This window comes from Triticum aestivum, chromosome 2A, assembly GCF_018294505.1.
Source record: "Triticum aestivum cultivar Chinese Spring chromosome 2A, IWGSC CS RefSeq v2.1, whole genome shotgun sequence".
Classification (NCBI taxonomy): Eukaryota; Viridiplantae; Streptophyta; class Magnoliopsida; order Poales; family Poaceae; genus Triticum; species Triticum aestivum.
In genome coordinates, this window is record NC_057797.1 from 234,390,741 (window position 1) to 234,407,123 (window position 16,383).

Sequence of the window (16,383 nt, forward strand, 5' to 3'; positions counted from 1 at the left end):
ACATCATGTCATCTTGCCTAATGCGTTACTCTATTCTTATGAACTTAATACTCTAGATGCATGTTGTATAGCGGTCGATGTGTGGAGTAATAGTAGTAGATGCAAAATCGTTTCGGTCTACTTGTCACGGACGTGATGCCTATATACATGATCATGCCTAGATATTCTCATAATTATGCACTTTTCTATCAATGGCTTGACAGTAATTTGTTTACCCACCGTAATACTTATGCTATCTTGAGAGAAGCCACTAGTGAAACCTATGGCCCCCGGGTCTATTTTCCATCATATAAGTTTCCAATCTATTTTACTTTGCAATCTTTACTTTCAATCTATATCATAAAAATACCAAAAATATGTATCTTATTATCTCTATCAGATCTCACTTTTGCAAGTGGCCGTGAAGGGATTGATAACCCCTTTATCGCGTTGGTTGCAAGGTTCTTATTTGTTTGTGTAGGTGCGAGGTGACTTGCGTGTAGTCTACTACTGGATTGATACCTTGGTTCTCAAAAACTGAGGGAAATACTTACGCTACTTTGCTGCATCACCCTTTCCTCTTCAAGGGAAAACCAACGCAATGCTCAAGAGGTAGCAGCAATGATAGAAGACTATATGATGGTTGAGTATGTGGACTTGCCTAAAGGCTCCGACATGTGACTCTTCCTGAAAAGATGATGAATTGTAGTTGCAAAGTTGACTAAGAACATAGTTTGTTGGTTTCTAATAGAGTTTTTGCTTTATACTTCGATTGTGTGATGAACTATTACTTATTCATGAGAAGTATATGATAAAAGTCCTATGTTTAATTTTGTTGTTGTTATAATAATCAACATGATGCTTGTATGTCCGTATTTTGTTTTTATCAACACCTCTCTCTCAAAGCATGTGGACATGTTTTTCGATTTTGGTTTTCGCTTAAGGACAAGCGAGGTCTAAGCTTGGGGGAGTTGATACGTCCATTTTGCTTCATGTTTTCTTATTGTTATTTATAATGTTTTTTATCCATAATAATGCTTTTTGGAGTAATTCTAATGCCTTTTCTCTCATAATTTGCAAGGTACACACCAAGGGGGAGAATTCTGGCAGTTGGAAACCTGGACCTGAAAAAGCTACGTCAGGCTACCTATTCTGCACAACTCCAAATGAGCTGAAACTTCACGTGGATTTTTTATGGAATATATAAGAATTATTGGAGCCAATAACTACCAGAGGGGGGCACCAGGTGGGCAAAACCCACCTGGGCGCGCTAGGGCCCCATGGCGCGCCCTGGGGGGTTGTGGCCTCCTCGGCCCACCTCCGGTGCCCATGTTTTGGTATATAAGTCATTTTCACCTAGAAAAAAAAGGGGAGGACTTTCGGGATGAAGCGTCGCCGCCTCGAGGCGGAACTTGGGCAGGAGCACTTTTGCCCTCCGGCGGAGCGATCCCACCGGGGGAACTTCCCTCCCGGAGGGGGAAATCATTGTCATCGTCATCACCAACAACTCTCCCATCTTGGGGAGGGCGATATCCATCAACATCTTCAACAGAACCATCTCCTCTCAAACACTAGTTCATCTTTTGTGTTCAATCTTGTTACCGGAACTATAGATTGGTACTTGTAAGTGACTAGTAGTGTTGATTACATCTTGTAGTTGACTACTATATGGTTTATTTGGTGGAATATTATATGTTCAGATCCAATATGCTATTTAATACCCCTATGATCTTGAGCATGATTATTACTTGTGGGTAGTTACCTTTGTTCTTGAGGTCACGGGAGAAATCATGTTGCAAGTAATCATGTGAATTTGATATGTGTTCGATATTTTGATAGTATGTATGTCGTGATTCCCTTAGTGGTGTCATGTGAATGTCGAATACATGACACTTCACCATATTTGGGCCTAAGAGAACGCATTGTGGAGTAGCAATTAGATGATGGGTTGCGAGAGTGACAGAAGCTTAAACCCCAGTTTATGCGCTATTCCGTAAGGGACCGATTGGATCCAAAAGTTTAATGCTATGGTTAGAATATATTCTTAATACTTTTCTCGTAGTTGCAGATGCTTGCGGGAGGGTTAATCATAAGTAGGAGGTTTGTTCAAGTAAGAACAACATCTAAACACCGGTCCACCCACATATGAAATTATCAAAGTAGCGAACACGAATCGAACCAACATGATGGAAGTGACTAGATGAAATTCCCGTGTACCCTCAAGAACGCTTTGCTTATCATAAGAGACCGTTTTGACCTGTCCTTTGCCTCAAAAGGATTGGGCTACCTTGCTGCACTTTTGTTACTATTATCGTTACTTGCTCGTTACAAATTATCTTGCTATCAAACTACTCTGCTACTTACAATTTCAGCACTGCAGACATTACCTTACTAGAAACTACTTGTCATTTTCTTTTGCTCCTAGTTGGGTTCGACACTCTTACTTATCGAAAAGAGCTACAGTTGATCCCCTATACTTGTGGGTCATCAGTGGCGGTGGCTAGGTTAGGAGCATGGCGGCGGTGCTCGAAAGAGGCGAGGAACCCGATAGCATGATGAAGACGGATGTGATGGTGGCGTTCCCGCACCAAGGTAGGCGGCATGGCGCATACCATGAGAATTCGGCACACGGGGACGATGGAGTGGACCATGGGATGCGGCAGGAAGACCTCGGGGCAATGGTGTGGACCACGGACTGCCACACTACGGCCTGAAGGGGCGGCGCGGCGGTGGAGCGCGGGTCGTTGTGATAACCCACAAGTATAGGGGATCACAACAGTTTTCGAGGGTAGAGTATTAAACCCAAATTTATAGATTCAACACAAGGGGAGTCGAAGAATATTTGTATGTATTAGCAGTTGAGTTGTCAATTAAACCACACATGGAGATTAAATATCTGCAGCAAAGTGATCGGTAGCACAATAGTATGATAGTTTGATAGCAGTAGTAACAATAGCAGTGGCAACGGTAACAACAGTAACAGTTTTGTAACAGTTGTAAGAGTAGCAATAGCAATAGTAACTTAGCAAGAACAATATGTGGAAAACTCGTAGGCATTGGATCGGTGCATTCGTTGGATGATATTCATCATATAACAGTCATAACCCAGGGCAAGACAGAATTAGCTCCAGTTCATAAATATAATGTAGGCATGTATTCCATAAATAGTCATACGTGCTTATGGAAAAGAACTTGCATGATATATTTTGTCCTACCCTCCCGTGGCAGCGAGGTCCATAAGGAAACTAAGGGGTATTAAGGCCACCTTTTAATAGAGAATCGAAACAAAGCATTAACACATAGTGAATACATGAACTCCTCAAACTACGATCATCACCAGAAAGTATCCAAATTACTGTCACCACGGAGTTTACAGATCATAACACATAACAAGTGCATATGACTTGCAAGATTGAATCTAGAACATAGATATAATGGTGAAAACATAAACAGTTCAGATCTAAAATCATGGCACTCGGACCCTAGTGACAAGCATTAATCATAGCAAAGTCATAGCAACATCAATCTCAGAACATAGTGGATACTAGGGATCAAGCCCTAACAAAACTAATTCGATTACATGATGAATCTCATCCAACTCCTCACAGACTAGCGGGCCTATGAAGGAATTACTCACTCCCGGTGGGGAGCATCATGGAATTTATGATGGAGGAGGGTTGGTGATGACGAAGACCGAAGATTCCCTTCTCCGGAGCCCCGAACGGGTTCCAGATCTAGCCTCCCGATGAAGAACAGGAGGTGGTGGCAGCTCCGTATCATGGAACGTGATGAAACTTCCTCTCTTATTTTTCTCCGAAAATAGGATTTTTATAGCGTCCAAATTAGGGTCAGAGGGGCCTCGAGGGCCCCACAACCCACCAAGGCGTGCCTGGAGGGGGTGGCGCACCCTGGTGTCTTGTGGTCAGCCAGGGCCCCCCTCAAGTGGTTCTTGGTTCCAGTATTTTTTATCTATTCTGAAATAATTCTCCAAAAAGTTTCGTCTAGATCCGAGAACTTTTATTTCTGCACAAAAACAACACCATGGTAGTTCTGCTAAAAACAGCGTCAGTCCGGGTTAGTTTCATTCAAATCATGCAAATTAGAGTCCAAAACAAGAGCAAACGCGTTAGGAAAAGTATATACGATGGAGACATATCACGGTGCAGCTACAGGAACGGCATTGGCGACGGCAGGGACCACGTGACGTGGCCTTACAGCCCGAAGGGGTGGTGTAGCGGCGGCTCGTGGATTGGAGTGGCCGCAATGAGAACCACTGGCAGTTGGTGATGGCCCAACGGACGGTGGGGCGAGCCGCATGTCGAGGCACAACAGCCCGAAGGGGCGACGCAAAGGCGGCTACAGCTAAGAGGGTAGTCAGCGGGAGGATCTCGGGGCGGCGGCGTGCACCGCGCGTCGCAAGGCGACGGCCCAAAGGGGTGTCGACGCGAGCGGCACGTGGGTCGGTGCAGCCGACGGGTGATACGTCCATTTTGCATCATGCTTTTATATCGATATTTATTGCATTATGGGCTGTTATTTCACATTATGTCACAATACTTATGGCTATTCTCTCTTATTTTACAAGGTTTACATAAGGAGGGAGAATGCCGGCAGCTGGAATTCTGGGCTGGAAAAGGAGCAAATATTAGAGACCTATTCTGCACAACTCCAAAATTCCTGAAACTCCACGGAATACCTTATAATAAATAATGAAAAATCCTCGCCAAAGATGAAGACCAGGGGGCCGACACCCTTCCCACGAGGGTGGGGGGTGCCCCCCCTAGGGAGCACTCCCTACCTCTTGGTCCCCCTGGTGGCTCTCCGATGACCATCTTCTCCTATATGAAGTATTTCGTTGAGAAAAAAATAAGAAGCAACCTTTCGGGATGAAACTCCACCGCCACGAGGCGGAACCTTGGCGGATCCAATCTAGAGATTCGGCAGAGCTGTTCTGCTGGGGAAACTTCCCTCCCGGAGGGGGAAATCATCGCCATCGTCATCACCAACGCTCCTCTCATCGGGAGAGGGCAATCTCCATCAACATCTTCATCAGCACCATCTCATCTCAAAATCCTAGTTCATCTCTTGTATCCAATTATTGTCTCCAAGTCCAGAATTGGTGCTAGTAGGTTGCTAGTAGTGTTAATTACTCCTTGTAGTTGATGCTAGTTGGTTTAACTGGTGGGAGATCGTATGTCCAGATCCTTTATGCATATTATTACCCCTCTGATTATGAATATGAATATGCTTTGTGAGTAGTTACGTTTGTTCCTGAGGACAAGGGAGAAGTCTTGCTATTAGTAGTCATGTGAATTTGGTATTCGTTCGATATTTTGATGAGATGTATGTTGTCTAGCCTCTAGTGGTGTTATGTGAACGTCGACTACATAACACTTCACCATTATTTGGGCCTATAGGAAGGCATTGGGAAGTAATAAGTAGATGATGGGTTGCTAGAGTGACAGAAGTTTAAACCCTAGTTTATGTGTTGCTTCATAAGGGGCTGATTTGGATCCATATATTTCATGCTATGGTTAGGGCTACCTTAATACTTTTGTTGTAATTGCGGATGCTTGCAATAGAGGTTAATCATAAGTGGGATGCTTGTTCAAGTAAGAATAGTACCCAAGCACCGGTCCACCCACATGTCAAATTATCAAAGTACCGAACGCAGATCATATGAGCGTGATGAAAACTAGCTTGACAATATTCCCATGTGTCCTCGGGAGCATTTTTCCTTATATAAGAGTTTGTCCAGGCTTGTCCTTTGCTACAAAAAGGATTGGGCCACCTTGCTGCACTTTATTTATTTTTGTTACTTGTTACTCGTTACAAATTATCTCATCACAAAATTATTTGTTACCACTTATTTCAGTACTTGCAGAGAATACCTTGCTGAAAACCGCTTATCATTTCCTTCTGCTCCTCGTTGGGTTCGACACTCTTACTTATTGAAAGGACTACGATAGATCCCCTATACTTGTGTGTCATCAAGACTCTTTTCTGGCGCCGTTGCCGGGGAGTGAAGCGCCTTTGGTAGGTGGAATTTGGTAAGGAAAAATTTATATAGTGTGCTGAAATTTACTGTCACTTGTTACTATGGAAAGTAATCCTCTGAGGGGCTTGTTCGGGGTATCTTCACCCCGACCAGTAGAGCAAAGAGTTGCTCCTCAACCTACTGAACCTATTGAAGATGAAATTCCTTATGAGTATCTTTCGGGTATGATAGAAAAACTGCTAGCTAATCCTTTTACAGGAGATGGAACAAAGCATCCTGATGAACACCTAACATATGTGGATGAAGTATGTGGATTATTTAAGCTTGCAGGTATACCCGATGATGTTGCTAAGAAGAAGGTCTTCCCTTTATCTTTGAAGGGAGACGCATTGATATGGTATAGGCTATATGATGATACGAGATCATGGAACTATAGAAGATTGAAATTGGAATTTTATCAAAAGTATTACCCTATGCATCTTGTTCATCATGATCGCAATTATATATATAATTTTTGGCCTTGCGAAGGAGAAAGCATCGCTCAAGCTTGGGGAAGGCTTAAATCAATGTTATATTCATGCCCCAATCATGAGCTCCCAAGAAAAACAATTCTTCAAAAAATTTATGCTCGGCTTTCTGAAAATAATCGCACCATGCTCGATACTTCTTGTGCTGGCTCTTTTATGATGAAGACTATTGTATTTAGATGGGATTTATTGAATAGAATTAAACGCAACTCTGAAGATTAGGATCTCGACAAAGGTAAGGAGTCAGGTATGACACCTAAGTTTGATTGTATTAAATCTTTTATAGATACCGATATTTTCCGTAAGTTTAGCACTAAATATGGACTTGATTCTGAGATAGTAGCTTCTTTCTGTGAATCTTTTGCTACTTATGTTGATCTCCCTAAGGAGAAGTGGTTTAAATATCATCCTCCCATAGAAGTAAAAGTAGCTGCAACTATTAAAGTTGAAGAAAAGACTATCACTTATAATGATCCTATTGTTCCTACTTCTTATGTTGAGAAACCACCTTTCCCTGTTAGGATAAAGGATCATGCTAAAGCTTCAACTGTGGTTCGTAAAAGCAATATTAAAACATATACACCTCCTGAGCAAGTTAAAGTTGAACATAATATTGCTATTGTTAAAGATCTCTTGTCTAATAATATAGATGGGCATGTTATTTATTTCTGTGATGAAACTGCTAGAATTGCTAAACCCGTGATACAGATAAACCTAGACCTATGATAGGCATGCCTGTTATTTCTGTGAAAATAGGAGATCATTGTTATCATGGCTTATGTGATATGGGTGCTAGTGCTAGTCCAATACATATTGACTTATACAACAAAATTATGCATGACATTGCACCTATTGAGTTAGAAGATATTGATGTCACAATTAAACTTGCTAATAGAGATACTATTTCACCAATGGGAATTGTTAGAGATGTTGAAGTCTTGTGTGGGAAAACTAGATATCCTGCTAATTTTCTTGTTCTTGGTTCCCCCTAAGATAGCTTTTGTCTCATTATATTTGATAGACCCTTCTTAAATACTGTTAATGCTACCATAGATTGCACAAGGGATGTTGTTACTGTCGGCTTAGATGATATGACTCATGAATTTAATTTCTCTAAATTTAGTAAACAACACCATAAAGAAGAATTGCCTAGTAAGAATGAAATTATTGGTCTTGCTTCTATTGCTGTACCTCCTAGTGATCCTTTAGAACAATACTAGATGACTCGTTGCGCCAATAGCGCAAAGGCCAAGAGGGAGCCAAGTATGGTGAGAATATTTAGACACCCAAGTCAAAAATCAAATGTGGCCAACACTCACGCATCCTCTGCTTGGAAAATGTCTTTTCTCACCAAATCTAACATAGATACATGATTCTTCACAAGCAAATTTCAAAGAAAATATAAAGCATGAAAAGCTTTAAGCTATACTATTGAGACCATTCCATGATATCTTCATTTTGTTTCTTTGGAAATCTAAACGTCTAAGAGGATGGTACATGTAAGAAGCTGTGAATCCATAACAGAAACTAAACTAACTCTCAAACAAACATTTTAAATTTGGAAGCCACAAAGAAGCAGCCATCCACAGCCCATAATTTTTCAACACCTAAATCCACGAAATCCAACTGAAGGAAATCATGGTAGAAACATACGTCGTGGCTTACGTCTCCGAGAACTTCTTGGCATTCTTGTGCAGGTTGGACACAGCAATCCTCGCATGTATCTGGACAAATTAGGGAGGCACACTTCAACAAATCAGTTTTTAGTAATTATAGAATGCCCTGTATTAAAGGAAGTAAAATAAAGCATGTATGTGCTCTAACTTTCATAACTGTATGTGAACTCAGCAACTAACTTTATATACCATAGTGTACAATTCTCAAGTTTAGCTACAGAGACAAAAACAGGGACAGAGGGCGTGCATTCCAGTAGGCTCTGATAAACTCATTCCTAGCAATCCATTCCTTATATGTGTAAACACGAACGCTACCCAATTGCTTATATCAAGAATGACCAAAAGAAGCAAACCGAGCACAACTCTATAACCACAGCATTTTAAAAAATTCTCTTATCTAAGCTAATGAAGCCTGCTCGTTTTCTTTTTGGATAAAGCCAGTTCGGTCAGTTAGGAGAAAAAAGCAATTAATAAAATTACCCAAACTAAACAATCTTCTAATCTGCTTTAATGGAACATAATAAGCATTTGCTGCTGCTCTTTATATGATATACTGGACCCCTTTACAGGCGGTTATGCATGCACATTTTACACAGTAGCCCGCATACCCACTCAGCTTGCATCAGAAAAAGACAAAGCGCACCATAATCTCACCAGACAAGAACAAGTGGTAGGCCACGAAACAAAGCAAACAGAGCATGTAGCAAGAAGCAATGAAGTGCATCAATAAGAACACATCTAACCTTGCAAAAGTATGACCTGTCCGGATGTTAGGAAACCTGGACAGGAAGAGAAAGAAGCAACGAACAAACATTTCAGCTCAGAGACATTTTATCAAACAGCAGACGAGCAAGAAATATCTTACCCTTCCAAACAGAAATATCTTGCATTTTATCAAACAGTAACCTGATAAACAAGAAGTTGGATGACCCTGCAGCAACAAGATAAAGAGAAGTGAGAACAAGAAAATCGAAGAGCACGAGGACATGGAAAGCAAAGCCGGCCGAAGCGACGCATGCAAAAGAAAAAACAACGGTGACACTGATACGGAGAAGAAGAGCTGCAACCTCAACCGGTTCAACAACCAGGAGAAGTCCGTGTGGACGAGGCCGAGGCCGCCCGCCAGGACCAGCTCCAGCGTGAGGCCGCCCGCCACCGCGAGTCCCAAGCCTGCCTAGTTGAAGCCACAACCGGGGCCTCCAGGCCGACTCGTCCTCCCCTCCCCGTGCCCCATCTCCACATCTCTTGTCAAATCTTCCCAGCCAGTTGAGACCTCCGTCTATCTCTTAGAGCTGCCAAAACAGAGCAAATACAATTAAACTTCGAATTCTAGAAGTTGCATTCTGGCATATATTTAAACAGTCTACAAAAATCAGTGCACAGAACATATATAATTGAACTTTCAAAATCGTCAATTAGATATTAAAGAAGATAGAATCATCATTGTGAGTGTACTGTCCATAACTGCATTGGCCCCTATTTTGTACAATGGCCTAAAGAAAACTCCAGTACATAAAAAGGAAGGATGCATTTATGGTAATGGAAAGATATTTCTAGCTTTTTACCGATTCAGACAAATAACACAAATAACAAATTGTTGATAAACATGGTAATGATTTGTGAGGGACGCCTGCACCATGATGTAAAACCATCGAATCAAATGTGAAATTGTATCAAAGAAAAGCAAACACAGTAGACATGGTTGATGCCTTGGCTACAATCTATGGTTCATCTTGCATCAGAGACCGCAACACAGGGATGTACTGTGCCTAGTTCATTGAGTTCAAAGTGGTGCTTTGATTAAGAGGAATTTGGTATCATCGCAGCTCATGTCGTGGCAAGGCTACTGCGACCCAGACTTTATCAGGACTGAATGTTCATTGCTCACTGATTCTGTTGTACCAGATGATCTGACCACCCGTCAATCCGATCTGTTTATAGAACTTTAGACCCAAACATAATAAATAATAAGCTTGTCCCATGTTAATGACAACAGTCTGACACACAATAGCTCTCCGATAGCACAAAAAAGATTTAGAAAACTGAAAAGTGGCGAATAAACATGAGAAACTCCTAACATATTACCTCTAGCAATCACAGTCATGGTCAGTGCTACGATCCCAGCTTCTCTCGTTTCCACCGTCTCAAATGCATCAAGAATTTCAAATGCTTACACTTGAAGGAACATAGTATGTCTGGGCAAAATTTATGTGTGGAGCTCTCATGATTTTGGTGTACAATACACTCGAGCAAACACAGGGGGTCCATACTATATTGAAAAATATTTGGCAACCCACAGTGCAAGCTGAGTGTTCTCCGGCTCTCTTCTGTCTTGTTGTAATAGTCAGACTGCCTACATTTAAACTTAGATGTAAAGCACCAAAATAACTGTCAAGCAAAACCAATAGTGCCAGAAAATTAAGAGGAACCCGAACCTTGCAGAACATCAAGCAATAACAATAGAAAAACTATTTTTTTACATTAAACAGAAAAGTGAAAGCATTATTTGGTGTATAGAACCCATAATAATTTGTGATCATCCATAGTGCACATAATTAAATGACCAGTAAGGGTATTGGTTATTCTATCCTCCTGATACCTACTGAGATACACCTAACTTGAAGTAGAATGGAAGAGATGTACTTCAGAACTGAAGATGAAATTGTGCACACATAATGAAAGTTGAAAGGAATAAATTGCTCGCATACACAAACTATCTAGTTTGTTTAGCAAACACAGGGGATCTGCAGTACTTTGAAAATATTTGTCTAACCATGGCGCAAGCTGAGTGTTCTCAGGCTCCCTTCTATTCTTGTTTCAGGGTTGAAGCCATCACAATATACAAAAAACGGCAGCCATCCTTGGCCTCCATTTATCCTTCGCTTTCTTTCTCGAGGGTATGCCAGAGGCGCTTGTACATACCTGTTTTGGAAGACCTATCTCATTAGCATAAGAATTGTGCATTTCAATTGTAGAGAATGGTTAGATTAGTACCTGATATTGTCAACCGCATAATCCCAACAGAAATGTGTATGCCCTAATACATGGCAGGCCGCTCCATCTTTAGCGTTGTTGTGTATAGCTCTCAACCTTTTTTCCAAAGAATCAGAGCTAATGACCTTCAGAAGGTTTGGATAGTAAAGGGTTAGCTCATCTGGACATAACTCTTGCCTGCAAGAGGGCCAAAATAGGCAAATTTAACAATTATTATATAATCTTCAGATTTGCACCTCTCCTTTTGCATCAGTATGAGGGAATTGCATCAGTATGAAAGAAGAGGAGAGAAGGAGCTAGCATACCTGCAGAAGGGCCGGTGAGGCTGCAACGTCACAACAAGGAAGCGGGGGCCCTTGCACCGAGAATTGCATAGAGTCGAAAACTGAAACCTCATAACAGTAGACATGCACTTACATAATATGCCTCCAGTCGTACCTGACTGTGAGTCTTATAGAGATTCAAACCTTACCCACCTATGTGCATGACAAAAATGAGGCTAAGCAGAAGAAGTAATCAGTTATGTGCTTCTTAGTAATTTTTGCTTGATTCCAAGAAGACCAAATATGTAAAAGGAGGACTCCAGGTCAACGTTCTGGATAATTGGTGAACATAAATCTACAATACTATGTATACTTTTTATAAACAGTATGTTTTCTGCTTTAATGGTTTAGAACCCACCTAAACAAAATAAAAGCAACAAAAAAACCTGGCTATAAAATGCAGTTCAAACAAAGCAAACAATAGGAAGCAATAAAAAATAAAACAAAACCATAATATGGCAATATATTGGAACAGCTAGGGTCGCATTTGCAAAGTTTATTGTTGTCTGTCTTCTCAATGAAGTTTCAATGACAAAGAGATTCAACCTGGAGTAAGCTATCTGAAATAAATTAATCCAACAAATCAAATAATAGTCCTGATGGGATGTACCTCGAATTAACTTAACAGGGACCATCTAGTACCGTGCAATGGACGAGCAGACATGTGGAATTGACGAGAGAATAAAAAATAGGTATATGAGGCATGAAGATCCATGTGAGATGTCCCAATAAATCGGTCAGAGAAACAAGCCAAAGCACCTTCTAGAGCAGCGAGCGAGTCCGTCGATGAAACTGGAATTGCAACCTGTGTTCCTGTAGAAAAATAGAACGACGGTGTGTCTGTAATTGCATTTTCCATCTGTTTTAGGTGTTCTTCACTTACACTGCCTGCTTTTTTGTGAATAAAGGCATGTCTGTTCGCACATTAGATTACACTAAGATTCGAAAACAGAGAATACAATATGTTATGTTGCAATAAAAAAATAGGGAGGAAATTGGGTGATTGGTAATCATATATTGGTCGTTTACTCAGAAGAAGGGAATTGCTTGGTCAACAAATATATATATCTGCACCCTGTACATAGTATAATGCTGCAGATATGTGTTTGATGGAAGTTGGTTTCATGCTCTTATTCTGACAGCAAGAAAACTAAATAAATTGATTTTTCGTACATTCAAAATATGGTCCATATTATGCATACAAGGTGCTATCTTGGCATGGATACAACCTGCAACCATATGCACAGGAGGTGTGTCTGTCCTAAGAGGAGCATAGTTTCAGAAGAGTATTTCTTTATTTGAAGCGGTTTGATTTTTTTCCCGCGTGATCCACTGCTCAACTCGGTGTTCAAAGTAAGAACGGAGCAGTTGGAGCGGCACAGATGTGCAGCCACACACACACAAACAGTAATCAGAACATTTTTGCAAGTTAGAACTAAATTTTATACACGATTAATGTTGGCACTCCATCGGCAATGAATTGGCATAGAACACATCAACATAGATTAATGTTGGTCGTATGGGAAAATATCAAGAGAGATTAATGCATATATTTTATGGCTCTCAGTTTTGAAATCAGACACGGTTTATAGTGATGAAGAAACAAAAGGTATTAGCTCTATTACCTCACACAGCCATTCAAAGTAATCACCAGGAGACAAAAGAACATATAAGACTCTAGGAATTAACATAACCTCCGTTGCATTGTTCATACGCACCCAATTCCGAAAAAGAAAAACATAAGCTTCAGTAGCAAACAATTAGAATCTGAAAACTATGTACATATACAGAGAAAAGAAAATTAGGAACGCAAACTGTCCTATTACTCCCATGTGTGAAGAGCCAAAGCTATTTTCAAGCAGTATTATAAGGTAGCTCTAGATTTTAATCCGTAGCAATCAAATTAACCACTACAGAAAAACTAAGAACAATAAACCTGAACTATTGCATGAAAGAAAAAGCAGTCACGATGATCTTCTTCAATACCTAAATTGCAAAAAGCTAGTCGGTCTACTCAACTTGTTATTTTCTACTGGAACTAAATAATAGAAAAAAGAAATCAGATGACTAACATAGATTAATACTGCCCTTCCAGCCTTATTGGATTTTCATCAAACACTTTCCAGGCACAGAGAAACAAAAATAGGGGATTGGAAGAAAGGGAGAGAGAAAAATCAGGAAGAGAAGTATGATTGCGTACCTGAAGCTGAGTTGCGATAGGATGGACGCTTGGAGAAGAGGCCGAGGAGGACGAGCAGCTGGACATCCTCCATGACGAGGCAGGGCCGGCCTGCTCTTCTCTCGTGGCCGACCTACTCCCTCTCCCTCTCCCTCCAAACCACCGCGACGGACCGCTGGCCCCGCTGCTTCTTGTCCCCGACGTTGGCCTGTCCCTGGCTCCTGGCTCACTGCTCCCCATGCTGTCGGTCTCCCCTGCACCTCCGCCAACCTTGAAGACCCAACCTCCCCTCCTCACCCATGGGGACGACCAGCGCAGGATCTGGAACCACCGCGAGCGACGACCTGGAGGGGCTAGAGCAGGGAGGAAGAGGAGAGACAGCGGTGGCAACAAAGAGGAGGGAGGGGCTCGCGGCGCGGGGGATGGGGGGCGGGGAAGGATGGGGTGGCGGCACCAGGATGCTAGGGTTCGTGGGTTCGTGGGAGGGGATCGGGAAAGAGAGCAGAGAGTGCGGGGCTGGGCGGGCTGCTTTTTATACAAAAATGTGAAAAGACTAAAATGCCCTTGACGGGGCACAGAATTTGCAGGCAGTGGCAATAGCGATTTAAAGGCGACGTGGAGGCCTTGGTCCTGCCTAGCAGTTCTTCCGGGTTTATATGTTCAATTTGCTAGACCATGAGAATTATATGTTTATGAATGAAAGAAGGAAAATAGATGAAGTATTTTTTAAACAGGAATCTATGCTGAAACACAATTTGCCTGTTGAAATTCTAGGAGATCCTCCTCCACCTAAGGGTGATCACGTGTTTGAGCTTAAACAGTTGCCTGATAATCTTAAATATGCTTATCTTGATGAAAAGAAGATATATCCTGTTATTATTAGTGCTAACCTTTCAGAGCATGAAGAAAAAGATTATTGAAAACTCTGAAGAAGCACTGTGCTGCTATTGGATATACTCTTGATGATCTTAAGGGCATTAGTCCCACTCTATGTCAACATAAAATAAATTTGGAAGCAGATGCCAAACCAGTTCGTGATCCTCAACGACGTATAAATCCTAAAATGAAAGAGGTAGTAAGAAAAGAAATACTCAAGCTTCTGGAGGCAAGTATAATTTATCTCGTTGCTAATAGTCAGTGGGTAAGTCATGTTCATTGTGTCCCTAAGAAGGGAGGTATTACTGTTGTTCCTAATGATAAAGATGAATTGATTCCACAAAGAATTATTACAGGTTATAGGATGGTAATTGATTTCCACAAATTAAATAAGGCTACTAAGAAAGATCATTACCCCTTACCTTTTATCGATCAAATGCTAGAAACATTATGCAAAACTACACATTACTGCTTTCTAGATGGTTATTCTGGTTTCTCTCAAATACCTGTGTCGGCTAAAAATCAATCAAAGACTACTTTTACATGCCCTTTTGGTACTTTTGCTTATAGACATATGTCTTTTGATTTATGTAATGCACCTGCTACCTTTCAAAGATGCATGATGACTATATTCTCTGACTTTTGTGAAAAGATTTGTGAGGTTTTCATGGACGACTTTTCTGTCTATGGATCTTTTTTTGATGATTGCTTGAGCAATCTAGATCGAGTTTTGCAGAGATGTGAATAAACTAATCTTGTCTTGAATTGGGAAAAGTGCCACTTTACGGTTAATGAAGGTATTGTCTTGGGGCATAAAGTTTCTGAAAAAGGTGTTGAAGTTAATAAAGCCAAGGTTGATGCTATTGAAAAGATGCCATGTCCCAAGGACATCAAAGGTATAAGAAGTTTCCTTGGTCACGCCGGATTTTATAGGAGGTTCATTAAGGACTTCTCAAAAATTTCTCGGCCTCTGACCAATTTATTACAAAAAGATATATCATTTGTCTTTGATGATGATTGTGTAGAAGCATTTGAAATACTTAAGAAAGCATTAGTCTCTGCACCTATTGTTTAGCCACCTAATTGGAATTTACCCTTTGAAATTATGTGTGATGCTAGTGATTATGCTGTAGGTGTTGTTCTAGGGCAAAGAGTTGATAAGAAATTAAATGTTATCCATTATGCTAGTAAGACTCTAGACAATGCTCAAAGAAATTATGCTACTACTGAAAAAGAACTTTTAGCAGTTATATTTGCTTGTGATAAGTTCAGACCTTATATTGTTGATTCTAAAGTAACTATCCACACTAATCATGCTGCTATTAAATATCTTATGTAGAAGAAAGATGCTAAACCTAGACTTATTAGATGGGTTCTCTTGCTACAAGAATTTGATTTGCATATTATTGATAGAAAAGGAGCTGAGAACCCCGTTGCAGACAACTTATCTAGGTTAGAGAATGTTCTTGATGACCCACTACCTATTAATGATAGCTTTTCTGATGAACAATTAAATGTCATAAGTACTTCTCGTAGTACCCCTTGGTATGCTGATTATGCTAATTATATAGTTGCTAAATTTATACCACCTAGCTTCACATACCAAGAAAAGAAAACGTTCTTCTATGATTTGAGACATTACTTTTGGGATTACCCACATCTTTATAAAGAAGGAGTAGATGGTGTTATCAGACGTTGTGTACCTGAGCATGAATAGGAACAAATCCTACGCAAGTGCCACTCCGAAACTTATGGAGGACACCATGCGGGAGATAGAACTGCACATAAGGTATTGCAATTCAGTTTTTATTGACCTACTCTCTTCAAGAAT

At 40.8% G+C, this 16,383-nt stretch overlaps 1 long non-coding RNA gene across 19 annotated transcripts; it reads right to left on the bottom strand.

Moving 5' to 3' along the window:
• Positions 1-7,809: 7,809 nt before the first annotated feature.
• LOC123188461 (uncharacterized) lies at positions 7,810-14,170 on the bottom strand. Of its 19 annotated transcripts, none has more exons than XR_006494676.1 (11): positions 13,698-14,170; positions 12,257-12,310; positions 12,108-12,132; positions 11,480-11,650; positions 11,175-11,351; positions 10,954-11,102; positions 10,266-10,533; positions 9,248-9,472; positions 9,046-9,111; positions 8,924-8,959; positions 7,810-8,228 (listed from the first exon to the last, which is right to left on the bottom strand). It is a non-coding gene; the product is annotated as an uncharacterized lncRNA (long non-coding RNA). The 19 variants fall into 19 exon arrangements; XR_006494677.1 differs by lacking the exon at positions 13,698-14,170 and adding an exon at positions 13,123-13,218; XR_006494674.1 differs by lacking the exon at positions 12,108-12,132.
• Between the last annotated feature and the right edge of the window lie 2,213 nt (positions 14,171-16,383).